We start from the raw sequence: 22,549 nt of genomic DNA on the forward strand, positions 1-22,549 counted from the left end.
ATGAAGTTACCTAGTTTGAATATTAATATTATAAATAGTAAATTAAAATAATACATTAATATTATTTCATATTTATTTACCATTTTTTAATATTATTTCTTCATTAAATTTAATGAAAAATTCAAAAAAGTACTACAAACATCACATTTCAATACATTACCTAACAAGTTAATATATTTACTTAGTGGATGAATAAATAAATAGTAAATAGATTTCATTGCCCAAATACTTTCATACCATTAAATAAAGTCTTAACTTTCCATTCATTTAAGAAAATAACCTTAATAAAACTTCAACTATTAAAAATAAATGTCCACTTTCAAATTTACCTATAACTATAATCAACACTATTTTGAATAAAAGGTGCTACATAGTAGCTAGTCCCTACCTCTTAGTTTATATATTGTTAAATTAAAGTAAAAATATTGATTCAAGATAGTGTTAAGGTTTAGAATCCACTCAATTTATATTTCACTAATTGGCAGCATGAAATATAAAAATAGATTTCCATGAACATTTTCAATATCTATATAATTGGATTTTAAAATATATATTATATTTTATATAGCTTATTATATTGTTTTGCAAAATTAAATAATTACAAGAATATTGCAATTAAAGAAAACATTTTTTAAATAAAATTATAGTTTTTTGAAACATATAAAATTATTAATTAATTATAATGAAATATTACATATTAGGAAAACAAATAGAAAACAATTTTATAAATAAAGAATTTTCATGAATCTATTGTTTTTTTTTTCTTTGACAGAAACCGTTAGTATGGTATATTTATTCTTGGTAGAAGTGCCTCAATTCAGGTTACAAAGAGATAGGCAGAGCTCAGATTTCTCCTCGGCCAGGAACCAAATGGCTTCCCCACTAGTGACCCTGCGAATTTTGCAAACTATATTACAAGTAATCTTCTCTATCTGTAATCTTCTCTATCTTTCCTAATTTGCAGATACAAACAAACTGCTCCAATAAAAGACAGTAAAACATTTTAATCAGACAGTTAAGGGATGCGATCCCAGCCTTGTCTCTATCTCTTAGAAGAACTCCGAGAGGGAGGAGAACTTCTTTCTCTCTTAACATGAAGGAATTCCAGACTCTGAAAGGAATTTATCAGGGATCTAATTCTGCTCATCAATCTTGATAACCTTAAATCTGAAGGAGAAGAATTTTCCACAATGGCCTTTATAATAGACAGGGAATCCCCAAATACTATTGCATCTTTGATACCCAGAAAAATGAGCTACTTGAGCCCCTGGAGAAGAGCCAGAGCTTAAGCTTGAATGCTAGTATTGAAGCCCACTCCCCAGGTGTATCTAAATTCAGTTTTGTTCTCTGCACTTTTGACTACTCCACCTGCTCCAGAAATACCAGGATTGCCTTTTGTTGCCCCGTGTTGACACCTAATCCGAAACGGATGAGGTGAAGTCGGACAGTCATCTAGAAGATGAACTGATCCGTTTTATATGTGTATAAATAAAGTGTTGGCTAATGAATAAATGAATCAATCCTTCTTGTTTTCTTGCGCTCATTGCTGGAGTTACCTGCTCTGACATGGTATCAGAGCACAGGTTTCTTAAATTAGTTGTAACTCCTCTCTTAAGAGCAGCTCTGCCTCTGAATCCGCTGCCCCTCTGACGTGATTCCCTTTGCCTGAATCCACTGCCTCTGACTGCCCTGGCGCTCTCTGACTTGACCTCAGCGCCTCTGACATGGAATGCGTGGAATGTGCTGCTGTATAGACTGCGTTTGAAAATTGAAAACTGAGGTATCATTTTTGTATGGTATAGACTGCGTTTTTTTTTATCATTTTGAAGAAACGCTGCATATAGATTTTGGTATCATTTTTATCATTTTGAAAACCGAGAAACGCTGCAAATAGATTGAGGTTCCCGGAACCAGAAAGCCGAGAAGGGCCGACGAGGGCCTTCACCTTACGCAGCGGAAGCATGCCCAGAAGGGCCGACGAGGGCCTTCACGTTACGCAGCGGAAGCATGCCCAGATCTGGTGACAATGATCATATCGTTAGCAAATCTGAGGAGCTAACCGTTTCGCCTTACGGAGCTTCTTGACCAAGGCCATTGGCTGCCTCTTCAAACCTCGCTGAAACCTTCTTCGAGCACGAGCATGGAAGAGCTTGACGAGCTCTTCTGAGGTCATGTCCAAAAGGGCGTCTAGATGGAACTTTGAAGAACTGTGACTGCATTTTTTATTTGAAGCCGTGGACTGCGTCCTTTGTAAAGATTTTTTGGTGGCCCGAGCTACTGTATTTGCTGTGTTTTCCTTATTTAAAGACAGAATTTGTGAAGTCCGAGAACTGTGAAGTCCGAGAACTTGTGAAGGCCGAGATCTGACTTGGTATTTGAAGCCAAGAACTGTTGGCGTGAAGACAAGGGCGTGAAGACAAGGCCGAGAACTGTTGGCGTGAAGACAAGGGCGTGAAGACAAGGCCGAGAACTGTTGGCGTGAAGACAAGGCCTAGAACTGTGTCAGTGTGAAGACAGTCCTCATTACTTCGCTGGTTGTTGATCTCTCTGGTTGAAAGGAGGTTGTGGGTTCGACTCACCGCGCCAGAATGATATACCAAAGCGTTTTCATATATATATATATATGTGAGCGCCCTTGAAAAATGTGCGAAAAGTAATATGAGCGCCCTCCTTTTTTTTTTTACAGTGATTTTCATATGAGTGTCTAAGCAGTGATATATATATATGCGCCATCTTTTGTTCAGGAGTGATATATGTAACCAGTCATATATATGAGCGCAATTTTTTTCTCAGATATTGATATATGGAAACGCAGTGAGGGTCCTTATTTTTTTTAAAAACAGTAATACAGTCATATATGTGAGCAGTCTTTGAGCAGTGAACAGTGTATTGAGCACCCTTGTTATATATATACTGTTGCATAAGGCAATCATATAAGGATTTTTTCTCTCAAACAGAAGTATTTTTTGGCAGAATTTTTTTTTTTTTCTCTTCTTCACAGAATGCATTCAATCATTTCAATGGTCGGAATAGTTCTCACTGGCAAGGAGAACTATTCTGAATGGTCCCGGATGGTAAAACACACCCTTATCTACAATGAGCTGTGGAAAGGTGTGTGTGTCGGAGAAGAAGACAGAGACCCTGTGCAACCCACATCAGACAAAGAACTCGCCATTTGGGAAAACAAGAACAGCAAAGCCTTTGCATTGATCGCAGCATCTGTCAATGAGGAAGTAAGTCGTCATATTTCCTGCTATTCCACTGCATTTGAAGCTATACAAAAGCTGAAAGAACTCTATGATACACATTCTGCACTTGAAGTTGTTCAGCTCATGATTAAACTCTTCACTCTTGAACTGAAAAATAATGATCCTCTTGCTCTTGCATCTGAAATAAAGTCTATAATGCATGATATAAAATCCACTAAGGTTGAGCTGGATATCTCTCTTATTGCCTTTCTCAAAGCACTTTATCCTACCTACTCCAATTATCTTGAGTCTTTACAAGCAAATGGAAACCTTAAAGATATAACCTTTGACTCTCTTGTGAAAAAGTTTGCTGAAAGAGAGAAAGCCTTTGGGAAGAAAACAGTCCCTGAATCTTCTGAAGAGACTGTTTGCCTTGCTCACAAAGAAAAGCATCCTACTCAAGATTCTGCAAGAGGAAGAGGTGGACGAAGAGGAAGAGGAAGATACTTCAGAGGCAGGGGGGGCAGACATTCTCAAGCAGAAAAGGCAGATCTGCATTGCATTCGCTGCAAACGAAATGGATCACATGATGCTTCTACATGCAAGCTACCATGGGACAAAGTTGAGCAGAGAAGAAATCAGCAGAAAGGTAAAACTGATGACTCAGACAAAGGTAAAGCACCCGAATCTGCACACTATATTGAGGCACAATGTAATATTGGAGTAAATGAAGATTTGTTTAATGCTTCACTTGCTTCTTCGAAAAATGACTGGTTGCTTGATTCAGGAGCAACCTGTCATATGACTCATAGAAGAGATTTCTTTGAAGATTTCACTAACAATGTTGATGGAGCAGTATACTTTGCAGATCAGTCAAAAATCAAGCCATCAGGGCTTGGCACAATCAGGCTTAAACTGCCTGGTCTTCCAGACTTTCTTCTGGATCATGTTCTATATCTCCCACAGCTGAAGAGAAACTTGCTGTCCCTGGTTCACATCCGTCAGCAAGGTCACTCCATTCACATGTTTGATGGCAAGCTTGAGGTAAGAAAGGCATCTAACCACTCACTTGTCATGAGGGGTATAGAAGAAGAAAGACTCCTTAAACTGCAAGGAACCTCTGCTCATGCACAGCATTTCTCATATATTTCTCATCATGAAGAATGTACACTTCCATCAAGTTTATTATGGCATGCTAGATTTGGGCATTTAAACTATGATAGTCTCCGCTTGTTGAAGAAAAATGGTGTTGCTGGTTTGCCTACAATTCCTAGAAAACATAAACAATGTGATGCTTGCATTCTAGGAAAGCATAGCAAACAGTCTTTTCATGATTCACATTCAAGAGCACATAGGAAGCTTGAACTTATTCATTCAGATTTATGTGGTCCAATGCCTGTTCCTTCTGCAAATGGAAATAAATATATCATGACATTTATTGATGATTACACCAGAATGTGTTGGGTTTACTTATTGAAGAACAAATCTGATGCTTTTCAAACATTTAAGAATTTTCATAAGTGGATTGAAAATGATGCACAATCTCATATTGGGTCTATTCGCACTGATAATGGAAAAGAATATACATCAAATGACTTTGAACACTATCTTCGCCAACATGGGATTAAACATCAAACAACTGTGCCTTATAATCCTCAACAGAATGGTGTAGCTGAAAGAATGAACAGAACAATTTTGAATATGGTACGATCTATGCTTTTCTTCAAGAATGTAAAGACAATGTTTTGGGTTGATGCTGTTCTATGTGCTGCATATATAAAGAATAGATGTCCATCTAGTGCTATAAGAAACAAGACTCCTTATGAATTGTGGCATGGACATGTTCCTTCGGTCAAACATCTCAGGATATTTGGTTCCACCTGTTATGCTTTAATACCAAAGGTACATAGAAACAAACTTGGTGCAAGAAGTCGTAAGTGTATCTTCCTGGGGTATTCAAACACATCTAAAGCATACCGCCTTTATGATGAAGTAAATAAAAAGTTTGTTTTATCTAGAGATGTCATTTTTCTTGAATCATCCAAATCTGACAGTGTTGTTGAGCGGCAACTTGATCGCTTGGATAGATTCACAAAACCAAAATCATTCCAAGAGTTTGATAATCAGATTCCACATCTTGAAGGGGGGATTCCTATACTAGATCAACATGTGGAATCTTCTTCTGAAGAACAATCTCCCCTGCATGACACTCCAACAACGGATGATGCTTTAAGTGATGTAATTGATAGAATTGGGAGACTCAATCTTGATTCAGACCCAACTCAATCAACAGAACAGCCTGGACCATCTCAGAAAGGTCCCCCAAAGTGGCTGACAAAGACACTTGAAAGTGTTCATCCTGATGAAATTGGAAAAACAGGAACCCGAAATTCAAATCGACAAGATGGAGGTGATGTAGATAACTCTAATTCACCTGTTGATATGGATGTTACTTATGATTGTGAATTGAACTTGTCTACAGATTTTGAACCAACTTCCTTCAAAGAAGCTGCTTCTTATGATGAATGGAAAGAAGCGATGCAGAAGGAGTATGATGCCCTCATAAAGAATGGCACTTGGAAGCTGGTTGATCCTCCATTTGGAACCAAACCAATTGGCTGCAAGTGGGTCTACAAGAACAAGTACAAAGCTGATGGCTCACTTGACAAGCACAAAGCTAGGCTTGTGGCAAAAGGTTTTGCACAGAAAGAAGGGGTCGATTACGAGGAAACTTTTGCTCCCACAGCAAAATGGGCCACCATCCGGACACTCTTTGCACTAGCTGCTCAGAACGGTTGGAAAGTCCATCAAATGGATGTAAAAACTGCATTCTTGAATGGAGATCTAAAAGAGAATGTTTTTATGTCCCAGCCTGAAGGATTTGCTGTGAAAGGACATGAACACAAAGTATGCAAACTTGTGAAGTCCTTGTATGGCCTCAAACAAGCACCACGAGCCTGGTATGAAAAACTAACTGAGCATCTTCTGAAACTCAACTTCAAACATTTTGATCTTGATGATGCAACTTTATTTGTCAAGAAAGTTGGCAAAACAGTTGTATATCTTGTGGTATATGTAGATGATCTTTTAATGACAGGGAACAATGAAAGCTATATTGCATCCATAAAGAAAGAATTAGGAAAATTTTTTGAAATGACTGATTTGGGCTATGTTCATTACTATCTTGGCATTGAAGTAACCCAACATCCAAAGTCCATATTTCTTTCTCAAAAGAAATACATTGGAGATTTGTTATACAGATTTGGCATGACAGAGTGCAATCCCCTTTCTACTCCAATGGAACAAAACTTGAAGCTCACATCTACTGAAGGAAAGGAATTTGAGGATGCAACAAGGTATAGACAGCTTGTAGGAAGTCTCATCTACCTCACTACTACCAGACCAGACATTTCATTTGCTGTTGGAATCCTCTCCAGGTTTATGCAAAAGCCTTGTGAGGGACATTGGTCTGCTGCAAAAAGAGTTCTAAGGTACTTGAAGGGAACTCAAGACCTTGGAATCAAGTATACACAGGTGGACGACTTCAACTTGATTGGATACTCTGATTCAGACTTCGATGGAGACAAAGAAACTGGGGTATCTACTTCAGGATATGCTATGAGTCTTGGATCAGGAGCTGTCTCCTGGAGATCACGCAAACAATCAGTACCAACAGATTCCACAACAGAAGCAGAATATGTGGCCGCAGTTGAAGCAACGAAAGAAATTGTGTGGCTCAGGAAAATTCTTGAAGATTTGCAGGTAAAACAAATACAATCAACTCCACTCATGATTGATAACACATCTGCAATAAAGTTGGCCAAGAACCCAAAGTTCCATGATCGTACTAAGCACATCAATACTAAATATCATCTGATCCGACATCATGTTGAGGCCAAAACAATCCATCTTCGTCATTGTTCCACAAACGAGCAAATTGCAGACATCTTCACCAAAGCGCTTGGAAGAGAAAAGCTTGAAAAATTCAGAATGATGCTTGGACTCACCAACATCCCTTCAGATTAAGGGGGGGAATGTTGACACCTAATCCGAAACGGATGAGGTGAAGTCGGACAGTCATCTAGAAGATGAACTGATCCGTTTTATATGTGTATAAATAAAGTGTTGGCTAATGAATAAATGAATCAATCCTTCTTGTTTTCTTGCGCTCATTGCTGGAGTTACCTGCTCTGACACCCCGTAAAAAAGGAGAGCATTTCTTGCCTTCTTGATGCAAAACGTAAAGAATTTTGTAGCCTTAAGGCGAATTTGCCAGTGTTTTATAGGAGAGGGATGCTTGACTATATCAATGAAGTGGAGATCAAGAGAAGCGCCCCATTCAGCGTCTTGTTCACTAATATCTGCCCCGTCTAGCTGATCTCCCAAATATTCTTTTAGATGGCTTTTAATTTTTACCGAGGTAATCTTGGGATCGCTCTTATTGTCTCTGAATATCCTTTGACTTCTTTCGAGCCATATATGCTAGCAGATTAATTTGGGAAGGGCGAGCCAGGATTCTTTGATATGAGCATTCTGAGGAGTGCCACCAGGGTACATTAGCTTCCAGTTTGAGAACAGGTCTGAGCAGCGATTGGGGGGGCGAAGTCAATGCTTCATGGGCTTAAGGCCTCTTTCCAAAGTTCAGCAACAAAATTACAGAAGAGCATCAGATGGGAGGCATTTTCTTCGTCTTCCCCACATAGCGAGCAATGAGAGGGCCCCATATAGCCTCTTTTTCGAAGCCTATCGTCGGTCAAAATTCTCTAATGGCAAAGAAGCCAGCAGAATGAATCGATTTTAGGGATCGTTGTCTGAGACCAGATCCCCCCGCTAGGGCTTCGGATCAAGAGGAACATGAGGATGAAAAGGGATCTACCTATAACCCTGCGAAATTGAGTAGCGCCCAGGGATCGGACCCCATCCCCGAGTGTCTGATTTTCTACTGTTCAATGGGGCTTTTCCTTTTAAGAGGGATAGAAAGATAGCGTAATATTTGGAAAGGTTCTTAGGCACCTCTAACTTTTCCCAACTCTTCCAATCACCATTCTCCCAATGTGATATGTCCCACAGAGTTTTTAAAACCAGCTCTGTCCATCCAATCTTTCAACAAAACCAGGAGGTTGTATTGGGATTGTCCAGACAACGTGTTCTCTGCCCACGGAAATATTTTTTCCACAACAATAGTTGAGCCCAACCTAGATTTGGGGCAATTATCCTCCATAACAGTTTTGCACCGAATGCAATATTTTGCTTACTAATGTTCTTGAAGTTCAAGCCACCTTCCATTCTGGGCAAGGAGATTATATCTTAGCTTAATCGAGGGATTTTATTCTCATTTGCTTTGCCGCCTTTCCAAAAGAAATTCCTTATGTAATCCTCCATTTTCCTCATGATGCCAATAGGAGCCATCATAACTGCAAACTGATAAATGGGAAGGCTGCTCAAGATAGCTTTTATAAGCACTCTCTTGCCAGCCAAATTGAGCCAATTGAAGCCCCAGGAGTGGATTTTGGACTTAAATTTTTGCAGAAGAGATGATGAATGGGCATGGGCAAGGGATTAAGAAAATTGTTGTCAAGGTGGAGTTTGTTGAAATATGATAAAAAAAAATGTAATTATGGGTAAAATTTGTTAATTATTGTCAGTTAGTTTTGCAATGATATTCATAACGAGAAGGAGTTATGTAACGAAGGAAAAGCCCATATTAATTGGGATGGCCCGAGAGGCTTGGATGATGGAGATTCATTCTTGATTAATAGAAGTTTCCAATCCCTTGCTCCGTGGAGATTTTCTTGACACACTATCAAGGTTTTACCACGTAAAAACATCTTGTGTTAATGTGATTAAATTTGTCAATTTTTATGCATCTTTCCCATGTATGTTTGAATGTTGAATAACTCTTGTAAACCCAAGATTATTTCTCTAAGGGAAAGAAAGATGATTTCTTAGCCATTGAAATGGTATATTAGTTTTGACTTGAAGCCCAAAACTCAATTACAACCTAGTCAATATTTCCAAGAATGTCAATATGCTTTGTGGTCATCATTGAAGTTATCTCAATGGTGATCTTCTATTATTTAATAATATTTAGCTTTAATTCTATGGAAACAATAAATATTAGCCCAAAACTCAATTACAACCTTGTCAATAATTCAAAGAAAATCAATACCTTCTGTGGTGACTCATCATTTACGTTATAGCTTTAATTCTATGGACACAATAAATTCTAGCCCAAAACTCAATTACAACCTAGTAAAAAATTCCTAGAAAGTCAATATACTTTGTGGTCATCATTTAAGTTATCTTTAATGTCATAACTTAATAATAATATTCAGCTTTAATTCTTAGTGCACAATAAATATTATCCCATCTATAATTTAAAATTTTATCAAAAAATTAATTCAAAAGACTTATATATAAATAAAATAAATGCATACATAAATGTACTTAGTGTAATGTTACACAAGTAATGGTTATTATGATTTTATCAAGCAAATTAAAAATTACTTTACAGTATAGGAAAGTTAGCATGGCAGGTTATCCTAGGTCACCCCGCCTTGGCTTTTCCCTTTGCTCTACGGTTTGGAGGTGCCTCTCCCTTGCTTTAGGTTCGCAGATCTAAACTCTCGCTTTTTCCGTTTAAACTTTTGATCAATATTGACAATGTATCGGTACGTCGTATCGAGTGAGGAGATGTCTAGGAAATCCATCTCATCCTGGATGTACATGTGTAGGTAGCTACGGTACTTGACTACCAAATATTTCTTAGGATCTTTGATACCGAATTTCGTGCAAAGGGTATGAAAAACATTGGTAAACTCCGACACGTCTTGGTCTCTTCGTTGCCGCAGTGTGGTCCACTTTATGTATTTATCCTCATAGCTCCTTATAGGGTAGTACTACTCCTTGATGGCATCCTAGAATGAATTCCAAGTGGGTGCGACTGAAAATAGTGAGGGCGTACTCTCGTCCTTCTTCTCACAGTAGGTTTCCCACCAATACTTGACATGGGGGGTGACTTTGAAAAGTGCTAACGTAATATTTTCCCTGCTAGAAAAATCATGAACAGAAAAATATCCTTCTAGCATATTTAACCATTTACTACGATTTCTGCATCTATTCGACCCTCAAATATGGGGATGTCAAAGTTAACTTGTATCTTAAAGGGAGTGGCGCTTCCAGAGTAGTTGCTAGAAGGAGATGTGTCACCCTTGGGTAGTCGCTGAAGGATCTGGGAAAATTTGTCCATCATCGTGTTCCTCTGTCACTCGAGGGATTCTTCGAGAAAGAGTTTGAAAGGATATCCTGCCCCCTCTTCTTTCTTATCTTCTGCCATGGGAGGTTGTCGGGATTTGCGAGGCTGGTCTTGCAAAGGTTCGACCCGTTCGAGCCGTAACTCCTTATATCCCGACCTCGTTGGGGACATGCAAAGAAAGACAGAGAAAGAGAAGACCGCTTTGATACCACTGATCAGAAATTAAACCAGAACGCAAAAAATTACAAATATAACCACAAATACAAAGATGCAATAAAAATAACACTTCATTTCAATAATATCAAACACTGAAATATGCTTACAAACAAAATGGAAATAAGACTAGCTCGAGTGAAGGTAGCTTATCTCTGAGAAGAGATGTGGTGGATACATGCCTCTGAAATGTGTTATAATGAGTCTCGGAGGATTATTTATTATTGAGAAACAATGGAAAGCCCTAAACATCCAAAAACCTAACCCTATGAGATGAAGCACCAAAACTATGGGCCATGTTTGGCTAAATTGGTACATCAACTTCCCAAGGTCGTAACTTTGGCATACAATCTTCATTTGACGCGCAAAGTACCTCGTTAGAAATATCTATCTTAGGATTACAACTTTCAAGTGTTGAAAATTGGCAACAAGAAATTGCTAAAAATAGAAGTGCTAAAAATAGCACAGCTAAAAATAGCAGTTTGGGTATGATTGTTGGATTGGGCAACAAGGAATGAAAAATGTAAGTGCTAAAAATAGAAGTTCTATTTTTAGTAGTTCAAGTTGGATTCCTATTTTTAGACAGTCCCTGGTCTAAAATCAAAAGTAAAATTCGAATTTGGTCTTACCAGCAGTTTGAATATTAATTAATTAATTCTCCATGATTTAATTAGCTAAGGAAAATCAAACTTGAAGTCTTTGTGAGAACATGCAATAATTTCTCCACTAATTGGGGAATGTGTCCTTTATTTGCTCCACTGGTTGAGGAATTAAGGATGAGTTCTATATTGAGAGGATTAGTTGACTTAGTTTAACTTAGTCAAGTTCAGTTAGATTAATTTAACAAGTTGTTAAATTAATGAGATATAGTTTGTTGATGCTTGCATGCATGTGACAACTGTTATTTTCAGATAACTGTGTATTCACTCATGGATAACTGATGCATGTCAGTTCTGTCAGAGACCCAGTTGAGAGCAGAGGAGGGACAATGTACTATCAGTTCGATGAATATTTTTCCTATAAAGGAAGCTCATTCATGATGAGGATTTATCTCCTTCAGGCTTGTGTAGTTATTTCAGAGGTCAGTGTTGTGTGTGAGGTGAGAATCACACAGGTTGCAGCTGGAGGAGCCAAGAAAAACTATGGATAGAAATAGGAGGCTTGGAGGGTAGATGAGAAGGTTTTTGAGAAGCCTTTGACTGTCTATGAGCAGCAGAGGAATTGTACTGAGAGCTAGATAGCTTCTGACCTAAGGCTTTGTGTAATCCAAACTATATGTCCACTTGTATGATAATATAGAGATGGGGTTTTAGGCAGGTGCTTTCCCTGAGTAAATTCTTCTGTGTTATGTGTGTTTGATTCCTTCTTATCAGTTATATGTGTTCTTATTGATGTTTCTCATGGTTGATTAAGCTTCCGCTAAATTTTTTGTAGAAGTAGATCAAGTGTTTTGCTTTAGTACATTGCATTACCAGGTGATCTACAAGTGGGAAATTTCTACATGGTATTAGAGCTAGCTGATTTGTAGAAAAAGTTCTACATGGTATCAGAGCTAGCTGATTTGTAGAAAAATTCTACAAAATACTACATGGTATTGGAGCACAGGTGATCAAGGAGAGAACAATATACTGAGAGGAGAATTCAAAGTTTTGAGTTTTGGGCCAAGAGTTTGAAGAGCAGATCTGAAATTTTTTTTACAAAATTTTCAAAAATAAATAGCAGATTTGGATTCCTTGCGGAAAAATACCCAAAATAATAATAATAATAATAAAAAAAATTGGTTTAAGAAGAGTTCGGATGAGGGAGATATCACTGATTTAAAATCAACTTTTTTTCCAGAAAATTCTGTGACGATGGTAAAGTGGAAATAGATTACTGTGCTAGCCAAGAGCCTGTATGCACTTGAGGTACAGGATGCATGCAAAACCTTGAGGAGTAAGGAAAAGGTTAGATACTTGGTGGTTGAGAGGGAGAGTAAATTACCTCTAAACATGCAGCGCCAGAAGAAGTCTCAGACGATTGTGGAGGAGCCATGATTGGTGCAGCAGCTTCAGGACGTTGTGGAGCAACCACAACAGGGGAAGCTATGAGGAGATTGAGCAGAGACATCTACTCATGTAGAGACCTCGAGTAGGGGGAAACTTTGAGTCAAGTGGGCAGAGGGATCACATGTAGCCATACCTCCAGGTAGGAGGTGGGGCGATGTGGAGTGATCGTCCCATGGAGGAGGGGCAAGATCCTTGAGGTACCCAACCTCTTGGATGAGACCTTGCTATGGGAGCCCCAATGTGGAGTAGTAGGAACTGACTGATTGGGTAGAGACAGATGTGGATGGAGTGGCAGAGAGAGCTACATTGTACGAATCCTAGGACAACGCAGAGCATGCAGGGTACAACAAGGCGAGAGGCACAAGTGTGTTGCACTGTGCAGGGTAGCACAGAGAAGAGTGTAATGGTGCGAGATGCATGGAGATGTTGCAGTAGCGCAGATGTCATAGAGGGGGCACTTGTCTGCAGCAGGTAGAGCTTCATCATCAGAGTATGTTTCTAGCCCAATAGAGAGGTCAGCCAGGAGTTTTTTTTTGTCCCAAGAGTTGCTAGAGCAACCACACTTGGTAGAAGTGTTGCATGCAGAACATTCCAGAGGTACAAGATTGGGTTCGAGAGGAAGCATTTCTTGTTGAGAGGGAGTGTTGAAAATTGGCAACAAGAAATTTCTAAAAATAACACTAATAAAAATAGCAGTTTGGGTATCAGTGTTGGATTGGGCAACAGGGAATGAAAAATGTAAGTGCTAAAAATATAAGTTCTATTTTTAGCAGTTCGAGTTGGATTCCTATTTTTAGACAGTCCCTAGTCTAAAATAGGAAGTAAAATTCGAATTTGGTCTTACCAGCAGTTTCAATATTAATTAATTAATTCTCCATGAGTTAATTAGTTAAGGAAAATGAAACTTGAAGTCTTTGTGAGAACATGCAATAATTTCTCCACTAATTGGGGAATGTGTCCTTGATTTGCTCCATTGATTGAGGAATTAAGGATGAGTTCTATATTGAGAGGATCAGTTGAATTATTTTAACTTAGTCAAGTTCGATTAGATTAATTTAACAAATTGTTAAATTAATGAGATACAGTTTGTTGATGCTTGCATGCATGTGACAACTGTTATTTTCAGATAATTGTGTATTCACTCATGGATAACTGATGCATGTCAGTTCTGTTAGAGACCCAATTGAGATTAGAGAAGGGATAATGTACTATCAGTTGGATGAATATTTTTCCTATAAAGGAAGCTCATCCATGATGAGGATTTATCTCCTTCAGGTTTGTGCAGTTATTTCAGAGGTCAGTATTGTGTGTGAGGTGAGAATCACACAAGTTGCAGCTGGAGGACCCATGAAAAACTATGCGTAGAAATAGGAGGCTTGGAGGGAAAAGGAGAAGGTTTGTGAGAAGCTTTTGACTGTCTATGAGCAGCAGAGGGATTGTACTGAGAGCTGGATAGCTTCTGAGCTAAGGCTTTGTGTAATCCAGACTATATTTCCACTTGTATGATAATACAGAGATGGGGTTTTAGGCAGGTGCTTTCCCCAGGTAAATTATTCTATGTTATGTGTGATTGTTTCCTTCTTATCAGTTATATGTGTTCTTATTGATGTTGCTCATGGTTGATTAAGCTTTCGCTAAATTGTTTGTAGAAGTAGATCGAGTGTTTTTCTTTAGTACATTGCATTACCAGGTGATCTACAGGTGGGAAATTTCTACATGGTATTAGAGCTAGCTGATTTGTAGAAAAAGTTCTACATGGTATCAGAGCTAGCTGATTTGTAGAAAAATTCTACAAAATTCTACATCAAGTGGCCAACATGGCTAAATATTTATGTTGGCCTTGGTTTTCCCCAAAAAAGTTGTTTGGGGCTTCAAAACGGCTTCGGAAGTTCAGGACCCAAAAAATTGTCAAAAATACTAAACTATGCTAAAATTAAGGAAACTAAAAAACTAACAGAGACAGTGGTGGGGGTTCAAGTAGAATAGGCAGGTGGCCACCAATATCCACCTAGATAAACTTTCCACCAAATATTTTTGACTTCAACTCTAGAAGCAACTTCCAAGAATGTTCATCATCATCGCCTTCCTTCTTGCAATGTGTGCAAGATGGCTTGGCTCCTTGTTCTTTCTTGGTTGTAGTTTCCTTCTTGTCCTTTCCCTTGCTTTTTCCTTTGAACTTTCCATTATGAGGTTTGAAACATGATTTCTTCGGATGATACTCTTTGTCATTCTTTATCTTTCTCAGGAATTTATCAGGGATCTAATTTTGCTCATCAATCTTGATAACCTTAAATCTGAAGGAGAAGAATTTTCCACAATGGCCTTTATAATAGACTGGGAATCCCCGAATACTATTGCATCTTTGATACCCAGAAAAAGAGCTGCTTGAGCCCTTGGAGAAGAGCCAGAGCTTAAGCTTGAATGCTAGTATTGAAGCCCACTCCCCAGGCATATCTAAATTCAGTTCTGCCCTCTGCACTTTTGACTACTCCACCTGCTCCAGAAGTACCAGGATTGCCTTTTGTTGCCCCGTCAAAAAAGAGAGCATTTCTTGCCTTCTCGATGCAAAACTTAAAGAATTCTGCAGCCTTAAGGTGAATTTGCCAATGTTTTAGAGGAGAGGGATGCCTGACTATATCAATGAAGTGGAGATCAAGAGAAGCACCCATTCAGCGTCTTGTTCACTAAGATCTGCCCCTTCTAGCGGATCTCCCAAACATTCTTTTAGAAGGCTTTTAATTTTTACCCAGGTAATCTTGGGATCGCTCTTCTTGTCTCTAAATATCCTTTGATTTCTTTCCAGCCATATATGCCAGCAGATTAATTTGGGAAGGGCGAGGCAGGCTTCTTTGATATGAGCATTCTGAGGAGTGCCACCAGGGTACGTTAGATTCCAGTTTGAGAACAGGTCTGAGCAACGATTAGGGGGGGCGAAGTCAATGCTCCATGGGCTTAAAGCCTCTTTCCAAAGTTCAACAGCAAAATTACAGAAGAGCATCAGATGGGAGGCATTTTCTTCATCTTCCCCACATAGCGAGCAACGAAAGGGCCCCATATAGTCTCTTTTTCGAAGCCTATCGTCGGTCAAAATTCTTTGATGACAAAGAAGCCAGTAGAATGAGTCGATTTTAGGGATCGAGATCCCCAGGCCTTCGGATCAGGAGGAACATGAGGATGTAGAGAAATCTGCCTATAACCCTACGAAACTGAGTAGTGCCTAGGGATCGGACCCCATCCCCGAGTGTCTGATTTTCTACTGTTCAATGGGGCTTTGCCTTTTAAGAGGGATAGAAAGATAGTGTAATCTTAGGAAAGGTTCTTAGGCACCTCTAACTTTTCCCAACTCTGCCAATCACCATTCTCCCAATGTTCTCCCAATGTGATATGCCCCAAAGAGTTTTAAAACCAGCTCTGTCCATCCAATCTTTCAACAAAACCAGGGAGTGATCATGAGCTAGGGGATCACAACCCATAATACGATCATCCTAGATTTTAATGCGCTTGCCATTTCCAGGGATCCAGTGCGCATGGAGATTAATTAAGGAGGAAGCGTTTGCGCACAATTTGTGGATCATCGTTCCGGAGGTTGTATTGGGATTGTCCAGACAGCGTGTTCTCTGCCCACAGAAATATTTTTTCCACAACGCTAGCTGAGCCCAACCTAGATTTGGGGCAATTATCCTCCATAACAGTTTTGCACCCAATGCGATATTTTGCTTACTAATGTTCTTGAAGTTCAAGCCACCTTCCATTATGGGCAAGGACATTATATCCTAGCTTAATAGAGGGATTTTCTTATCATTTGCTTTTCTGCCTTTCCAAAAGAAATTCGTTATGTAATCCTCCATTTTCCTCATGATGCCAATAGGAGCCATCATAACTGCAGACTGATAAATGGGAAGGCTGTTCAAGACAGCTTTTATAAGCACTGTCTTGCCAACCAGATTGAGCCAATTGAAGTCCCAGGAGTGGATTTTGGACTTAAATTTTTCCAACAGAGGCAGCCAGTCTCTGCTGAGAGCCCTTTTTTGGAAAACAAGAAGCCCCAAATACTTGAAGGATGACCATGAAGAGGAGGCTGCGAAGCCAAAACAGCTAGAGATGGCTTGGAGCGATCTGGCAGTAGAGTTCCAGCAGTAGATATGACATTTGCCTTTATTGAGGCTGCTACCAGAGTCTTCACAATAGGCATCCACCACATCTTTAAATCTTTTAGCCGAGGGCAAGGAGGCTGCACCTAGCAAGAGAGAGTCATCCGCAAATAGCGCATGGTTTATGTTTTTGACACCTTGCGATGTTCAATCCCATTATTTCTTGATCAGTCTACTTTTTATTCAAAAGGAAGTTGAGAATAGAAGCTTGGAGGACAAGAGCAAGGGGGAGAGAGGACACCCTTGCCTCAGCCCTCTAGAGGCTTTGAAGAAATCAGTAGCCCTCCCATTCACCAAAGGGGCAATCAAGGGCTCACTAATACAAGCCTTGATCCAGTTGATAAATTTGAGGCCAAAACCAAATTTGTGCAGGACATCCAATAGCGATCTATGTCTCACCCTGTCAAAAGCGCTTTCAAGATCTAACTTGATAACCCTTCCTTTCTCTTTCTGGGTCAAGCTTGAGTGGATCGCCTCTTGGACCAAGATAAAATTGTCCACAATTTGTCTTCCCTGAATAAAACCTCTATGATTCTCAGGAATAATGTCTGGTAGGATGGTTTTCACTCTGTTTGCGATCACTTTTGTTATTAGCTTGTAGCCTATATTGCAAAGGGAGATAGGATGAAATCTGGTGAAGGAATTGGCGCCTTTTTCCTTAGGAATAAGGGCCAGGAAAGTTGAATTGGTGCTTCCCCAAATTTTCTGACAAGCTTGAGATTTCCGGACCATTATGCATAAATCCTTTTCCACAATCTTCCAACAATTCTGAAAGAATCTGGCAGTAAAGCCATCTGGTCCTGCGGCCTTATCTGGCTCCATTACAAAGAGGGCAGTTTTTATTTCATTATTAGTGACTTCTGCTTCCAAAAACTGATTCTTTCTGGCATAAATCAGAGAGGGCACCTCATTCACTAAAGTTGAAATGTGCCCCAGACCTTCTTTTTCGCTGTACAAATTTTTGAAGTGAAGGAAAGCAGCGTTTTTTATGCTTTGTATATCTCTATGTTTGATGTTCTCTTCCTTGATTTCTGAGATGGAATTGAAACTTTTCCGGGCTTGGGCTTGCTTGTGAAAGAAGGATGAGTTCCTATCTCCTACCTTGAGCCAAAGCCTACGAGATTTAATCCTCCAATACTCTTCCTCGGCCAAGCTTGCCTTGAGAAGTTTTTGCTGAAGTTCAGCCTCCTTGTCTAGAATTTCTTTTGTGATCTCTTCATTTTCCAATTTCAGATGATGAATCTCGAGACATTCTTGGATCTTTTTCCTTTCAACTGCTAGGTTAGGAAGGGATTTTACCCAAGTTTTCATTGCACATTTCACTCTCCTGAGTTTTTCCTCCCAAACAAAGAAGGCAGAGTCGTTGACTGGTTGCTTCCAAGTATCTTTTACTAATTGCATAAAGGACTGTTCCTTAACCCAAAGGGGATTGAATTTAAAAGGGCTAGGACCTTGATCCATATGGGCTAGAAGATCAAGTTTGATGGGTCTGTGATCAGAGACACTACAAGGGAGAATATGCATTCTAGACTCTAAACCAAGAAGAAGAAAAGTACTTTGAACAAGAAATCTATCTAACCTTGCATCGATATGTCCCAGACCGAGTCTTTTATTGGACCAAGTGTACTTGCCTGACGAAGGTTTAATGTCGATCATGTCCCAATCCTGAAGCAGGTCCTCAACCGATTCTCACGCCAGATCACTTACAATGCTTCCTCCACGGTTTTCAGCCAAAGATAAGGTGAGATTTAGGTCCCCTGCAATGATGATGTTCGCTAAATCTTCAGAATCTGCCAAACTTCTAATGGAATCCCAGCAGATCTTTTCTCTCCTACGTTGACTGGAACATACATGGTGAAGAGACAGAGGGTCTTATCTGAATCAACGTGTTGCAGCTAAGAGAATGGCCAATGGGTGTTGGCGACCTCTTTGATCCTTGAGAATTTGTTTGCGTTCCAAAGGGTGCCTAGGCCTCTTGAGGCACCACGAGCTGAAACAACTTGCCCTTCACTTCTCTTCCACAATTTTTTGCCGATATGGAGGAAGGCCTTGTCCTCCATTTTAGTCTCCTGGATGAGGAGTATATCAGGAGATTCAGATCTTATCAGGCTTTTGATGGCTTCTTCTTTTATTCTGCTCCCCATACCCCTACAATTCCAGGAGACAATCTTCATCACTTGCTTTTTGAATGGAGAGCTCCTTTAGAGCTCTGGGACTGATTTTTGGTCATCTTCAGAGTTTTTGCCAAGAGTTTCTCGATGGTTGGTTGGCTTCCTTGGAGTTTGTCTTTATAAGTCTCCTGTTCTCTTTTTTCACGGGCAAATTTTCGGCCTCTCAATGATCTTCTAGCCTCTCAATGATCTTCACATATTATATATATTTGTGTTAGAAATCTCAGAAGATATATACATTTGTCGAAAGAAATCGTATAAAAGTAATAGAAATAAATAAATAAAATGAAATTAACTTGAAATAAATAAATGAAATGAATTTGATAGGGTCAAAAGTTTTCCAAATCCATTGAATAGAGGAATTTATGAAGTAAATCAACAATTTGTTAATTCCTAATAAAAATGAAGCAAAGTAGTAGTTTGTTTATTCCTAATAAGAATGTACTAGTGTAAAATTTTATTATTGCAATGATTTCAGCAATGATTTCATCTCACCTTCACAAATAATAGGCAATCAAAAAAATGAAATAATGGATCATGATTTTACTCATGAGAAAATAAGGATAATCAAATTTGTAAATGAAATAACAAGGATTACTAAATTCACATTGACCTCAATAAACACAATGATATGAGGAAAGCAATTCACAATGTGAATGTGATGTGATAAAATCAACAAATACAACAACCTTTCAAAATAGAAAATAAAGATAACCAAATTTGTAAATGAAATAACAAGGATTACTAAATTCACAGTGACCTCAATAAACACAATGATATGAGGAAAGCAATTCACAAATGTGATGTGATAAAATCAGATTGGAAGATCCACAAGCAAAATAGGATATTTTTATTGGATTATGTTTGTTTATTTTATCGTAAAATTTTATTTGTCAAATGATAATAACTTTGTAGTTAGAGGGCTTAATTCTCCCTCTACTTGAGTTTTATTGGCACAAGACATGTTAGCCTATGTGGCAAAAAATTGAACATGTTGAAATAGAGATTGTGATTTAATCTTGAATATCATGATCTTGAGGTGAATAGGGGTCTTATCCATAATAAAAGCAACCAAAATAAATAAATAAATAACTATATATATCTAAAAAATTTACTGAAAAATGTAAAATATAATATATAAATTTATTTAGTGTCATCTCCCTTTTCCAATCAACATATGGTTAAATAGTTTTACTTGCATTAAAAAATACTAAAGTAAAAGTACATTTCCACAAATATAACTCTACAACTTTATCATGAAGTTACCTAGTTTGAATATTAATATTATAAATAGTAAATTAAAATAATACATTAATATTATTTCATATTTATTTACAATTTTTTGAGATTATTTCTTCATTAAATTTAATGAAAAATTCAAAAAAGTACAACAAACATCACATTTCAATACATTAGCTAACAAGTTAATATATTTACTTAGTAGATGAATAAATAAATATTAAATAGATTTCATTGCCCAAATAATTTCATACCATTAAATAAAGTTTTAACTTTCCATTCATTTAAGAAAGTAACCTTAATAAAGCTTCAACTATTTAAAAATAAATGTCCACTTTCAAATTTACCTATAATTATAATCAACACTATTTTGAATAAAAGGTGCTATATAGTAGCTAGACCCTACCTCTTAGTTTATATATTGTTAAATTAAAGTAAAAATATTGATTCAAGATAGTGTTAAGGTTTAGAATCCACTTAATTTAGATTTCACTGATTGGCAGCATGAAATATAAAAATAGATTTCCATGAACATTTTCAATAACTATATAATTGATTTTTAAAATATATATTATATTTTATATATCTTATTATATTGTTTTGCAAAATTAAATAATTACAAGAATATTGCAATTAAAGAAAACATTTTTTAAATAAAATTATATTTTTTTGAAATATATAAAATTATTAATTAATTATAATGAAATATTACATATCAGGAAAACAAATAGAAAACTATTTTATAAATAAATAATTTTCATGAATCTATTGTTATTATGGATAAACACTTTGAACTATTTATTCATATTTGTGCAATGAATCATTATTCATTTGAAATTTTTGCGTGGTGTGAATTTGATGTTTAATTATGGATTTAATATTTTGATAAATAAAAAAATATTAATTACAATTTGATAAAAAAATTAAAAGTATACTATGAAAATGGTGTGATATTTATTCATCTTCTCTGTGCAATGAATCACTATTCATTGAAATCCTCAAGTTGTGTGAATTTAATGAATCACTATTCATTTGAAATCCTCAAGTTATATGAATTTGATGTTTAATTATAGATTTAATATTTTAATAAATAAAAAATATTAATTACAATTTGATGAATTTTGGAAAATTCATATGTGAAATGTTGTGAAGGGAAAAGAATAAGAATTTGGGTATGTTTTAATTTTAAATGTTGCTATAATTTTAATAATATAAAAAGAAATAGTATTATTAATGAAGATGTTAAATCAATATTTTTTAAATAAAATATTTTAAAATAATTATTTTAATTGTGAAAGATCAAAATTAAAAGTTAAAAACAAATCAAAATATAAAAGTAAAGAGAAATACAAATTATAATATTAATGTATTATAATTTATAGTTGTTTTGATAAATATCAAAAATAAAAGAATGGAACCCTTTTAGGCACATTTATGTTTTCTTTTGGAGTATACCCCATCCACATTTGTCTCCAACGACTAAATGCACATCTATATCAATTGTTATGTTAAGGGCACAACTTTCTAACTCTACATATGTTGTTTATGTGGGTGGGAAGCATGAATCGTGATGTGTTCAACATTAAAACAATAAATGAAATATTATAAAATGTGTTGCTTCATGCACACGAATCATGAGAACAACTTGTAAATAGGTAATCAGAATAACAAGGAAACTATATATATAAACATGCATGGATGGCTCCTAGCTATAACATCAAAATACTATCATAGCAATAGATCAAATTGGATGGGATGTCACCTACCCAACCTTCTTATAGCAAAAATTATGGTATTTGAGATATAAATATAATTTGTCAGATCCATCATTCATCTACTCAACACAGTGTTAGATCATATCAATCTTCGCTTTTCCGCACGATTGAGATCACATAGGTACAATCACGCCACGACTTTCATCATTACACATATTTAAGAGAGAAACACATTCAACCAATCGCAATTGAGATAATTAATTAAAATAATTAATTAATTTATTTTGTTTATAAAGTTAACGTTGTAAATTATTGTTTGAGTTTTCGTAAAATAGTTCATTAATAGGTGGCCAATGCATTACCTAATGCGTTATACATGTCACGATAGGGGATAATAACTTACATCCATTTGAACTATTATTAATAATAATTATAAAATATAACATAAAAAATTTCTCTCAACAAAACTTTCCTTACGTATAATGACTAACATATAATATCCCAATGCCTTTCTTCTTTACTAATGAAAAGTGAAAACCAACAAAAATACATAAGAAATAATAAAATAT

General features: G+C 37.0%; 1 pseudogene; it reads left to right on the top strand.

Annotated features, from left to right (window-relative positions):
- Positions 1-2,510: 2,510 nt before the first annotated feature.
- The window catches only part of LOC149222240 (sphingosine-1-phosphate lyase pseudogene), a 34,819-nt pseudogene continuing 14,780 nt past the window's right edge, over positions 2,511-22,549 (top strand).

This window comes from Pinus tabuliformis, chromosome Q (genome assembly GCF_031772625.1).
Source record: "Pinus tabuliformis cultivar Carrire ecotype Pingquan chromosome Q, CPIR1, whole genome shotgun sequence".
NCBI classification, from domain to species: Eukaryota; Viridiplantae; Streptophyta; class Pinopsida; order Pinales; family Pinaceae; genus Pinus; species Pinus tabuliformis.